Source organism: Denticeps clupeoides, chromosome 16 (genome assembly GCF_900700375.1).
Source record: "Denticeps clupeoides chromosome 16, fDenClu1.1, whole genome shotgun sequence".
Taxonomy (NCBI): domain Eukaryota; kingdom Metazoa; phylum Chordata; class Actinopteri; order Clupeiformes; family Denticipitidae; genus Denticeps; species Denticeps clupeoides.
The window spans coordinates 13,854,914-13,867,272 of NC_041722.1; positions in this window are offsets into that span (position 1 = coordinate 13,854,914).

Here is a 12,359-nt window from a genome sequence, read left to right on the forward strand (position 1 = left end):
GTGTGTGAAGGGGATGTGTGTGTGTGCTGTAAAGCCTGCTGGATTGTTTCAGCTATTCGGGGGCCACGGCTAAAGGTCAAATCGACCCTGGCTGCCATAATACCCCTAACAGCCAATAAATTATCCCAGAGGAGGCAACTCGAACGCTTTGAGGGCTTTCCCCCCCCCAAAAAAAAAAAAAACGAAAATTAAGGGCATCCAGGCGGCTGCTGCCTGTCCGCAGACCTTTATTAAAGTCCAGGAGGAAGAGTGATGTGGTGCCGGGTCCGAGGCAGCACCCTTGCCCCATTGCAGGGGATGTGGACGAGACGGGAGGAAACGGCGCGCTAAATGCCTCGCAGATACGCCTTTTTTAATGGAGTGCCGCCGTAAAAGAAAGCAGGTTCCCTGGTAGAGGGTGTCATCACCCGCCTACAGCCGGGCTAATACAAATTCCTCAGGAGGTCAGGTCAGGCTGCGCTGCCCCCAGCACAGCCCGTCTGCATGAAGGTTTTCTTTCCCTGCCTTTTCATATTCAGGGAGGAAGTTAATCGAAACCCTTGTTGCAACTGATCCGACGCTGGCCTGCAACTGGCTGCTCTGGCGCTCTTTCTTTCTATTTCGCTCTCTTTTTTTTTAAATGCTTCAGTCAAAAAGTTATTTCACTGGCCTGTGAATCAAGGCCACTGAAAAGCCTCGTCCATTATTCCACCACCTGAGACGCGAACTCGTCGGAAGGAGGAGGAGGCAGAATTCTAAAGGACAGTTGGTGAGGTGCATGATGGGATCAGGACTCGTAAACATACTCGGCCGATATGTTCGTTTTCAAAGACACCTATAAATGTCTGGGACATTTTATTGTGCAAAGAAAAATTCCACCTGTTTCAATGGCTTCCACATCTGAGGAGAACGGCTAAATGAGGGCACTGTTAAAAGTGGGGATCATTTTGTGATGATCTATAAGATGTTATGAATGTCCCATATCAGATTTATTGAATTGAAGCAGTGATGATGTATCTGCATGTTTGCCTTGGTAGTGGGCGTAGAGATGTCAGATGTGCAAACAAGATGTATTCCTTAAAAAAAGGAGAAAATGGAGGTAAGTATAGAGCGAAAGGATGAGACAGGATATATTGACAGTATTGGGTTTAGATAATCCAGAATGAGGAAATTGGGTGTGTGGGAGTTGCAAATCATCCATATTGGTAAAAACATTGTTAGAATGTGCCAAAAAGGATTACCGGATAGCAAAAAGGGGTGGCTGACGGTCATCTTCTTTGTTCGAACCTGTTTCTGTCTGTAAATCCTGTAGACTTCGTTGCTGTCACATTGCACTATGTGTATAATAGCAAAACAGAAATTCTGAGCAAAAACACATCTTCTTTATGTCCTCCATGTCGTTTTTCACATTCTGAAAACTTCACAACTCAGTGAACGCCAGCATCTGAGCAGCACGATCGTGACTTAACCTACATTTTTACAACATTGCAGTATTTTTAAGTCTGTTACACTGTCCTGCTGGATGATGGTGCCACCCCGCCAGCCACCCCTTTTTGTTGGTCTCTAATTATTTCTGGCACATTTTAACAAGTGGTCTAGTGGTTAGGATTCGCCGCTTTCACTGCCGCGGCCGGGGTTCGATTCACGGTCAGGGAAGGTTTGTAAGATTTTTGGGGCAGTGGTTGACCTAGCAGTTAAGGAAGCGGCCACGTAATCAGAAGGTTGCCGATTCGAATCCCGATCCGCCAAGGTGCCACTGAGGTGCCACTGAGCAATGCACTGTCCTCACACACTGCTCCCCGGGCGCCGGTCATGGCTGCCCACTGCTCACTCAGGGTGATGGTTAAAAGCACAGGACACATTTCCTGTATCACAGTCACTTCGCTTTCACTTTTCATATACACATCCCGGGATAAGGACGCTCCGTTGGCCATGCTGGTTTGATAAATCAATCACCAGCTAGGTTCCCCCTGACAGAAGAATATTACTAAATTCTCATCATATCAGACAAAAGGATTAAAGCATCACCATGAAGAGAACAATAAACATTAAAACCGGTCTGTTTAATATTAAGACTGGTAATATAAATCTATTAGAGCCTCAAAATGTCTTGCTGACCTTAAGCCAACCTCATTGCATACTTCGGTGAGCTTAGAGCACTTAAGTGCTTACAAGCCTGTATTATGTCTAATATAGAAGCAGAACACATGCCACAGTTTGTCCACACACACGCACACACACGGTCAAGGCCTCATACCACAAGATAAACGTTACATCTCAGATAACCTATGAGCTCCTCTCAACGGGATGCCTTCTGCACAATATGCTCTTAATTTTAGCCCACGACAATTGCTGAAAAACGCTGAGCCATCATGAGCGTATTAGGCCGCCAACTGCTGGCGTGGGGTCAGCCCAGCTGCTGCGGGGTGTGCACGTGTCAGAAAAAGGAGTGGGGCCGCGGTCCGGGACGGGCCTGTTTGCATTCCTCCCGGTTAAAAAGGTCTGCTGAGGGAGCAGCGCGTCGCTGGATTGGATCCCGATATGTTGCCACCTGCTGCCAGATTCCGGCCCTGGTATTGCACGGGCTTGTTTAGAGGCAGGCGGGGGGTGGTGGCAAGTCCATGAAGCCCCTCTTGGGTACATTGTCAACCTTTAGAGCCAGCGGTGCATTGTTATTACACTGCTCAAAACAATAAAGGGAACACAACAATGAGACGTCCTAGACCTGAATGAATTAAATATTCTTATTAAATACATAGTTGAATGTGCTGACACCAAAATTACATCAATGGAAATCAAATTTGCCAACCCAGGGAAGTCCAGAATTGCAGTCACCTTAAAAATGAGACGAAAATGTACTGGGCCCGTGACCCAAAGGTCAATGGAACAAAACTAATTTGGGCAGTAGTGGCCAAACGACCTGTAATCTGAAGGTTGCCACTGAGGTGTACCATCCCCACACACTGCTCCCCAGGCACCTTTCATAGCTGCCCACTGCTAACACATTTCGCAAGCATTTTGTTGTGTGCACCATGTGTTGAGCTTGTTGTGTATCACAATCACTTGATTTTCACTTCAAAATTAAAATCAGAAAAACGCACTACAATCTGATCCAACGTTGATGTCCTTAAAACAAGTCAGAGTGAGGCTCAGTAGTGTGGCCTCTACGTGCCTGTATGACCTCCCTACACGCCCCATGCCTGGGCATGCTCCTGATGAGACAGTTTGTGGTGTAACGTGGTGTTGATGGACGGAGCATAATGTCTCGGATGTGTTCAAATGGATTCAGATTTTGGGCCAGTCCTTAGCATCAATGCCTTCGTCCTGCAGGAACTGCTGGAACACTAGAGCCACATGAGGTCTAGAATTGTCTTGCATCTTTGAAGAACACAGGGCACCAGTGGCAAATTTGCTAATCTTGGTGTTCTCTGGTAAATTCCATACATGCTGCACCTGTGGACGTTGGGTCCTCATACCACCCTCATGGAGTTTCTGAGCATTTGATCAAGACACATGCACATTTGTGGCCTGCTGGAGGTCATTTTGCCGGGCTCTGGCAGTGCTCCTCTTGTTCCTCCTTGTACAAAGGTGGACATAGTGGTCCTGCTGCTGGGTTGTTGCCCTCCTACTGCCTTTTCTACTGGCCTGTCTCCTGGTAGCACCTGCGCTGGACATTATGCTGACAGACACAGCAAACCTTCTTGCCACAGCTCGCATTGATGTGCCATCCTGGATGAGCTGCGCTACCTGAGCTACTTGTTGTAGACTCAGTCTCATGCTACCACTAGAGTGAAAGCACTGCCAGATTTCAAAATCAGAGCTCAAAGATTTTCAAAACATCAGCCAGAAAGCATTAGAACTGAGAAGTGGTCTGTGGTCACAACTTGCAGAACCACACCTTTATTGGGGATGTCTTGCTAAGTACCTATAAGTACCTGTAATCTGTTGTCTACAACAGCATGTGAAATTGATAGTCAAGTGGACAGTTTGATTTCACAGAAGTGTGACTGACTTGGAGTTGCATTGTGTTGTTTAAGTGATCCCTTTAGTTTTTGAGCAGTGTACAAACACCACACATATTTAATTTAAGGGTCAGTTTCATGGTCATAGATCCAACCTTTAACTACATGACTTTATTGATGTGGTTATAAAAGAAGCTGATACACACTCGAAGTGAAATTGTAGCTTTATTCTGTTTTTCGGACGTTTGTAACAGGAGAATATTGCAACAAAAAAAGGCCATCTCAGATCCCGTTTCTGCAGGACCCTTTAATTGGGTGTTTAAGTCTCAGATCATGTTTAAACTGTGTCTGCGAAGCTGCCCCTTAAGACAAACACAAAGGAACAGCTCATATTACTACATCGGTAAACGCTTAGCAGGATCGGATATAGCATCAGACTTGTTTTACTCTAGGAGCATAATGCAGTGAAAGTATGGCGAAAAGACGCAGCGAGGAACTTTAGTCTTGAAGCAGTGTAGACGAGCGCGGGTGAAACACTTAATAGCACAGCACCTGTTCTTTCATCTACTGTACCAGGCAGCCCACAACACCTCTAGGCGAACCGAACAAAACAAGTGGACTGCCTGTGAGTCAGAAGTACATGTGTGGGTGGATTCCATATTAAAGGCGGTCATGTAACAGTGTGAAAAGCAGACAGTCGATGAGTCCTTCCTTTTAATGCATGACTGTGGACAAAAAAGGAAAGCAGTCGGCAGCACAGGAACGTTCCTTGCTCTTCTCGTGGCGCAGAACATCGAGTTCTCGTCCTGAACGATCATGTTATAAGCGCAGGGATGCCGTTGTCGGGTCTGCGTAAAACCGAGAGACTGGCATTATCTGAGAGTCTGTGAGCCGTAGAGGAGAAATAGAGACATCGCAGACAGAAGATGTAACCTCTGCGCACTTTCAAGGCACTTTGAATGCCCAGGCAAAAAAGGTCCCGGAGGACCCAACATCAAGCCAAACCAAGTCCTGCTCGAGGCCATACGGTGCGAGGAATATTCATTTGCATATGTTATCCTTTTTTTTTTTATCTTGAGACATGTACGTGTTATGTGAGATATATAAATATCTGCATAATATGGTGATAGGAACCTTGGCTTAACACCATGTGTCATGGCTGAAAAGATCAATAGATTTATTCACAGTAGACATTTATTTCAATATTCAAGAGAGGTTTATTGTCAGTACAACAGTATACACAGTATACTGTGTATTGAAATAATGTTTTACACAGACCCCTCCCCAGTGCAATCATAAAAGAAAGAAAAAATACATGTATATACACACTATACTAAACCATACTAACTAAAACTAAAACTTAAATACTTTACAGTCTGTCTATAAGAGAAAAGTAAAACTTTTCTGTACAATGAACTGGACAAACAGGACATAACAGGACAACATCATGTAGGATGCTAGTAAGTGGATATGTTGGATGTTCCAAACAGGACACACAAGACAAACATGCAAAATGAGCAGAAATGTGCAAAAAGAGCAGAGATGTGCAAAATGAATTGAGATGTGCAAAATGATCAGTATGTTATCAGGTGCATAAGGCTGGAAGTGTATTGTTGTTGAGTTTATAATTTTTTTGTTGATGGCAGTGCATTGAGTGCATTGAGAAATCTGACTGCTTGTGGGAAGAAGCTCTTGCAGTGTCTGGCAGTTACAGTTCTGATGCTGCAGAACCGTCTGCCAGATGGTAGAATGGAGAACAGGGTATGTGAGGGGTGGCGAGAGTCCTTCATTATGTTTCGAGCTTGACGAATGAGATGTTTCTCGTAGAGCTGGGAGATGGGTGGAAGTGGAGCCCCGATAATGCGCTCTGCTGTCTTCGCTATCCGCTGCTAATATTTTATATTATCTATCAGTAGACTTTTGCAGAAAAGAAACCTGATTTATATTAAAGGCATCAGTAGCCATTCTGTGATCGTGTTCCTGTCTCAGGCATTTGACCGGATCAGTTTTCTTCACTCTAAACACCATGCAGTAGTTTATAGATGGTCCCTTATTCTGTAGCACCAACAAACATTTTTCCAGGAAACATATACAGTAAAGGTGTGGTTTACTGTAGATTAATAGTTGTAGTGTAAGAACATAGTCAGTTGTTCTCAGTTGTCCCCCTGCCCCCTTCAACTTCATACTTTATAGTTACAGTTATTGCTGCAATTTAAAAACTCTGTGGACGCTCACCTAACAATAGTATTTGAGCTAAAGTCACATCCATGTCAAATGAAAATATTGTTAAAACATTGCAATACAGCCAACCAAACATAGTTTTTTGTGTGCTTTTGTCCTGGGCATGTGGGAAATTAATAAATCAATTATGTGTGTTAGCCATTGACACAGCCCTGCACATGCAAATATTAGACAGTCTGTCTAATATTGAATGTCATGCCTCTGTTCCAAGCTACAGCTGGGTAATGCAGTATCATCTTGGACCAGAAGATGTAGGTGAGACACATGCAGTAGTATCATCTTGGACCAGAAGATGAAGCCTTCAGTTCCCATCGTTTTTCTAGATTTCTAGATCTAGATTTCTGAATGACAGGGTGACTAGCCCAGACGATCAATAGTCCGTCTGTACAGAAGTGCAGGTCAAAACAAGTGAACCATTGAATTTGATTAAAATTTGATCTTGATTTCTTTGAAATGATATTATTTGGAAATGATATTAACAATGCAATATGTTAGAGAGTAGCTGCTTAAACTGCATCAGGTATTTGCAGGATTTAATGGCAAAAATCACAACACAATCGGTCTAAAATTATGGGGGTTATGTAAACAGATATGCCTCATTCCATTAAAAACCACATCCGAACTGTTTTTTCCCCCCAGCGTCTCGCCAGCTCTCCTGGGCACAGCCTGTCCAAAAATATAAAAGCAGGAAATGCTCTGAGGGTGATATCATGTTCTGAAAAAGGCCAGAAAGCCTTGGAAAAAATGGTGCTTCTAATTGCTGCACTTCACAAGCTGTGCTGGGTTTTTGTCGCGCAGGATGAGCACAAGTCACTCACATCCGTGCCATTCGTTCCTTCACTGGATGGATAGGATAAGGGAAGAAGGCTGTCTGTCGGGGTGGAGGCGTGGTGGATCGAGCACATCTTGGAACATGCTGTGTTGCTTTCTGACTAATGTCTCTCCCCTGGCTGTGAGTGAAAACACATCATTGTGGCTCTCTGGTTAGGTCATCTGGATGTTAGCTGATAGATAAGGACGTTTTCCAATGACCACTAACGGTTTTAGCAGACACAGAGACTCGCAATGCGGTAATGACTTCAGCAAATGTTGCTTTCGGGTTCAGGGTTGTAGACATGGAGCTTGCGTTGCGAGGGATATTCCACTTCGTATTGTGAAGGATGGGGGAGGTTCAGAGAGGGAACGGGCAGGGTACGGATGACCCTCCTCGCATAATAAGCCTGATAATAATAATTAGTAGTAAAGTGAAGTGATTGTCACTTGTGACACACAGCAGCACAGCACACGGTGCACACAGTGAAATTTGTCCTCTGCATTTAACCCATCACCCTGAGTGAGCAGTGGGCAGCCATGACAGGCGCCCGGGGAGCAGTGTATGGGGACGGTGCTTTGCTCAGTGGCACCTCAGTGGCACCTTGGCGGATCGGGATTCTAACCGGCTACCTTCTGATTACGGGGCCGCTTCATTAGCCGCTGGGCCACCACTGCCCCAAAAACCAAATGACTGGATAAATTATCCAGTTATCTGGTTAAAAACTTGCTGATCCTATTTTTTGTTAAGATGGTTAACCCGAGTAACAAGGCAATGTGTACCAGTACCAGGTCACTAAGCATGCATGTTTCTCAGACGATCTCTGAATGAAGGAAGGCTTAGGTTTATTTTTACATCCATCACCACCCTCCATGTTGAATATGATCTGGTCTTACATAAAGATACACCAAGGAAAAAAAATCAATTCATACAAATTCCAGCGAGGATGGGGTGTGTGGTGATTTCAAGGCTATAAATACGACACCCTTCCCCTTGGTGCGTGTAGTTCTGGTTAATGATATGGTTGCAGGGGAGGAGGCACTGCAGGCCGGCTCAGAGGAGGGGAGGGGAGGAGGCTCGCTGCTCGCTGTCCCTTCTCTACTCCATCGTTCTGTACAGAGCTGATAACTTCCACCTTGCTGTGCACGATCAGTCTTTCACACACACACACACCCACACTCATATACCAGGGCCTTACGTCACCGGAGAGCAACTCACTCACAGGGTGATGTTATAGTAACATAGCATGACATATTCACAATAAACACTTTAACAAGTTGTTGTAGGGGGACGCCAATGCACACTTTTTTTTTTTTTTTTCAAATCCATGCACACTTTGTCGACATTCATGCATGCTCACACTCTCATGTGCGCATATACACTTGACTCACTCCCTCACTATCTACACTCATTTCATGAATGTCTAAAGGCCACAGTCCTGAATGGATCCGCAGGAGTTCTCCTGATGTCTCACAGTGCTGATAAACATAAGAAGCGGGTCAACGCGGAGCCATTGTGAAGCAAATCGGAACACCGGTTCAAAGGAGACGAGATTTAAGAGGAAAGGGGGATGGGGAGAAAGCTGTCCCAAATTCTGCCCCCCAAAAAACAACGTTCCACAGACTTTCTTCCACAGACTTGAAGACATTTCTGAACTTTGACGTTCTGCAGTTCTGGAGGAAGAAGACAATCATTCAAAACAAATTACATCCTGCGTCTCTTGTGTAAGTCATCAGCGCTCTCTGTGAAGATTATAGAGTTTACCCATAATGATCTCCTTGATAATTTTTACAGTAAATAACTGCTGAAACTGCAGTATCTGCTTCCCAGTTACACAACCTTACACTCCGCTGGCGACGAGAAAAGAAAAGGAATTAGCACGGGACGCGCTGTTATCTCTTAGATTAGAACCTGTCGTTAACACGATCCATTTTAAAAAACCCGTCACAAGTTCAGCACCGCTCCCTGGCCGGCGCGGGATGTTAAGCACGGGATGTTTTCCCAGCGGCGTGAGCGAACAGCCGAGACCCTTCAAACTCAAGACCCGGACTGAGCTGTAATCAGAGAGAGGAGCGGCGGCGTGCTGACAGGCCCTCGTCTTAGCCGCCGCTGATGAGCAGATAATGGCGTAACATGCCTGCCAGGCGCCTTCTGCACGGCTGTATTAATATGCAGGAGCTAATTGTTCACAGTGAATATATATATATATATATATATATATATATATATATATATATATATATATATATATATATATTTTTTTTTTTTTAAGTAATAATAAAGTAAATGCCACGTTGAGAAACAGGATATTGTGGGGATATCCTCATCCAGCTGTGATTTTCAAATAACACGACCAATTAATTAGAGCCGGGAAGCACTGGTGCAATTCTGGAAGCTGGTAGATATTTCATTTCCTTAATTAGCTCCATGGTGCCTGTCTCCTGACTGGATGAATCCTGTCTGGAGCGTTCTGGCTGGTTCACCCCCCCGCCGCCCGCAGTACAGGCCAGGACTGCTTTTTAATCTGGGCCTTTCATTTCGTTCAAATGAACAGACAAAAATAAAGCATTCTGATTCCATCTTGTTTCGTACATTTGAAACATTTACACCAATTAAGAGAAAATGAGTAAAGATCCTAATTCATGTAATGCTCCCTGCTGTTAGTGTACGGGGTGGTAGTAGCCTAGTGGGTAACACACTTACCTATGAACCTGAAGACCCAGGTTTTAAATCCCACTTGCTACCATTGTGTCCCTGAGCAAGACACTTTACCCTAAGTTGGATAAGGGCGTCTGATAAATGCTGTAAATGTAAATGTTTTTAGGTCAGTGTGGTATGAGGCTGTTTGACCCATGTTGCCATTGTTATTGGCATGTATGAAGTGTTTTTGGTGGTTTCAGTGAGTTACATAGAATGCAGACTGCATGAAGAGGTTTGTCTTTAGTGATAACCACAGCCATATAATAATAATAAACTTTAACACTATTATGCAGAATGTATGGTGTAATGGGAAGTGGCTCCCTGTGCAGTTTACTGATGTAGCGTCGTCCACTCTGCTGGAAAGGTGAGTGGGTCAGGAGATCTGTGGATGCTTGGATGTCTTTAGGGTCGATGATTTACCATCTTACCCTGCCACCTGACCACCCAGCCAGTCACGCCCATCGTACATGTTTACCATCACGCTGCTGAAGGGTGGGTGCTTAATCGGTCACATGCTGTCTGGTTGGTTAAGAGGAATGTCTTTAAGCAGTCTTTTACCTATCCAGATCAGGGACAGAGTAAACACAGATTCCTGGACAGAGTAAACACAGATGCAGTCCAGTCCAGCAAATTAACTTAAACACTGGGACTCAAACCTTGAACGCTCCTTTGTGTTAGTTAAAGTTAATTCAAATACTGCTTTATTCTATTAATCACTTCACTCTTATAGGGAACTATTTTCAAACTAAAACTAAGCACAGCACTATGCACATGTATGCATGTTTTTTTTGCTAGTCTAAGGTCAGAGGACCTATGGATAATATATACACACACACACACACACACACACACACGCACACATACACACATATATATAAAACAATAAAGAAATGAAGTTTTAATGAAGTTTGCGCAAGTGCCGTACTGATGGGGTGGATTTAAATCCAGAATGAGGGTGATGCCATAAAAGGTGCCCGGGGAGCAGTGTGTTGGGACGGTGGCATTTCGGGTCCGTTTCCTTACCCCCTAGGCCACCACCGCCCCACTGGATGTAGCATGCATGAGAGCTGTCAATCACACTTTAAGCTTTGTTTATGGAAACGTCATTAAATATTGTGTCCTGGGTGACAGAAATAATTACACAACAAAAAGGGAAGTTAATTCCTCTGCTTGAATATACATCCTGAGGATGCCCCATGCTTGATGTGTAGTGCTGTGCTTAACACCAGTTTGAAAATAGTGCCCAACAGATCCGTTTTTTTTTTCTTGCACCTACTCGTAGTGGGAATTATTAAAAATGGCTGGATTAACAATGTAGAATAATTGTACCATTAATGGATGAAAGAATGAGTCAGTAAGAAGCCTTAATCAGTTATGGTGTGGTTAAGCCCAGCAAGGACCACAGTTAATATGTCATTAACAGGGGGATTGTGGGTCATTGGTGTTGCCAGAATGCAAATCAGGGTAAGAATTTGTAGCCACATTACACAATAGAGCAGCACACTATCCACCAGGCGTCCCGTGCAGAGCAATTAACTGTTGAAGGGGGGCAGCATGCACCTAGTTTATAAATCACCCCGATTGCTTTAGATTCCTGACACCAGGCAAATGAACGTTGTTATTCTTCATTCTGAGACTTGCACCAATCCAAATGAAGCAGATGACACATAAACGTCTGAATCCTATGCTCATTCCATATGATCATTTTTGTGATACGTACAATAAAAAGATTTATATATGAGGAGAAACTAAAGCAAAAGTAACTTAAAAAAAAGAAAGAAAGAAAACTCATACCTCCAGAGGAGTGAGTCTGTAATTACTGATGTAAAGATTTATGACGCCTACCTAATTGTACTTCTGCATGAAAATCCCTTGGCAAGCAAGACAAAGGACGTCCACAGCACCCACAAAATGCTCTTATCTTTCATTAGCGTGTCTGCGTCTTGTTTAGCACATCACCCCTGTTATTAAATCAACCATCTTCAAAATGGAGACAAAATGGAACATTTCGGTCTCCTGTATGTAATTAATTCTAATGCCGCAACAGCGGCACTGGGAGGTGCATACGTTGCGTCGCATGTGGTGAATAAGGCCTGATTATCAGTCGGACCAGGTAACAGGCTGATCGGATACCATATGTAATCCTTGTGTTGGAGAGCCATTGGCTCTTATTCAAACAAATAATATAAAGTTGCATATTTACAATACCGACCCCCCCCCCTAAAAAAAAGCCTTGTCTATTCCGACCTCTGCAGTTGAGATTTAATGCGTATATTTAAGTGGCTTTACGTCGGTCTGCACGGCACAGAGCCCTCCATCAGAATTTGTTAAGGACTGGTTCACCTCCTGAGCAATTCCTTTCACTCGGCGACCTGAACCAATTTTCTCACTAATCTTTGCAGGCAAAGGCATTTCTAATCACCACATGGAAAAAAGCCATGTCTTAAAGCGCCTGGCCCATCTCACCACCACCAGGGAAAAGAAAAAAAACCTTATCATCGTCCCAACTGCTCTTACCAGGCTAACGCTGGCTTTTACCGCTCTTTCCTGGTGCAGATTTTTGGTTACCATGACACTTTGTGTTCTTAGTATAGCGATTTGATTCCCTTCTGTTCACTTCAACTGTGCATTTGCATTTTAGGGACACATAAAATGCATTTAACAGT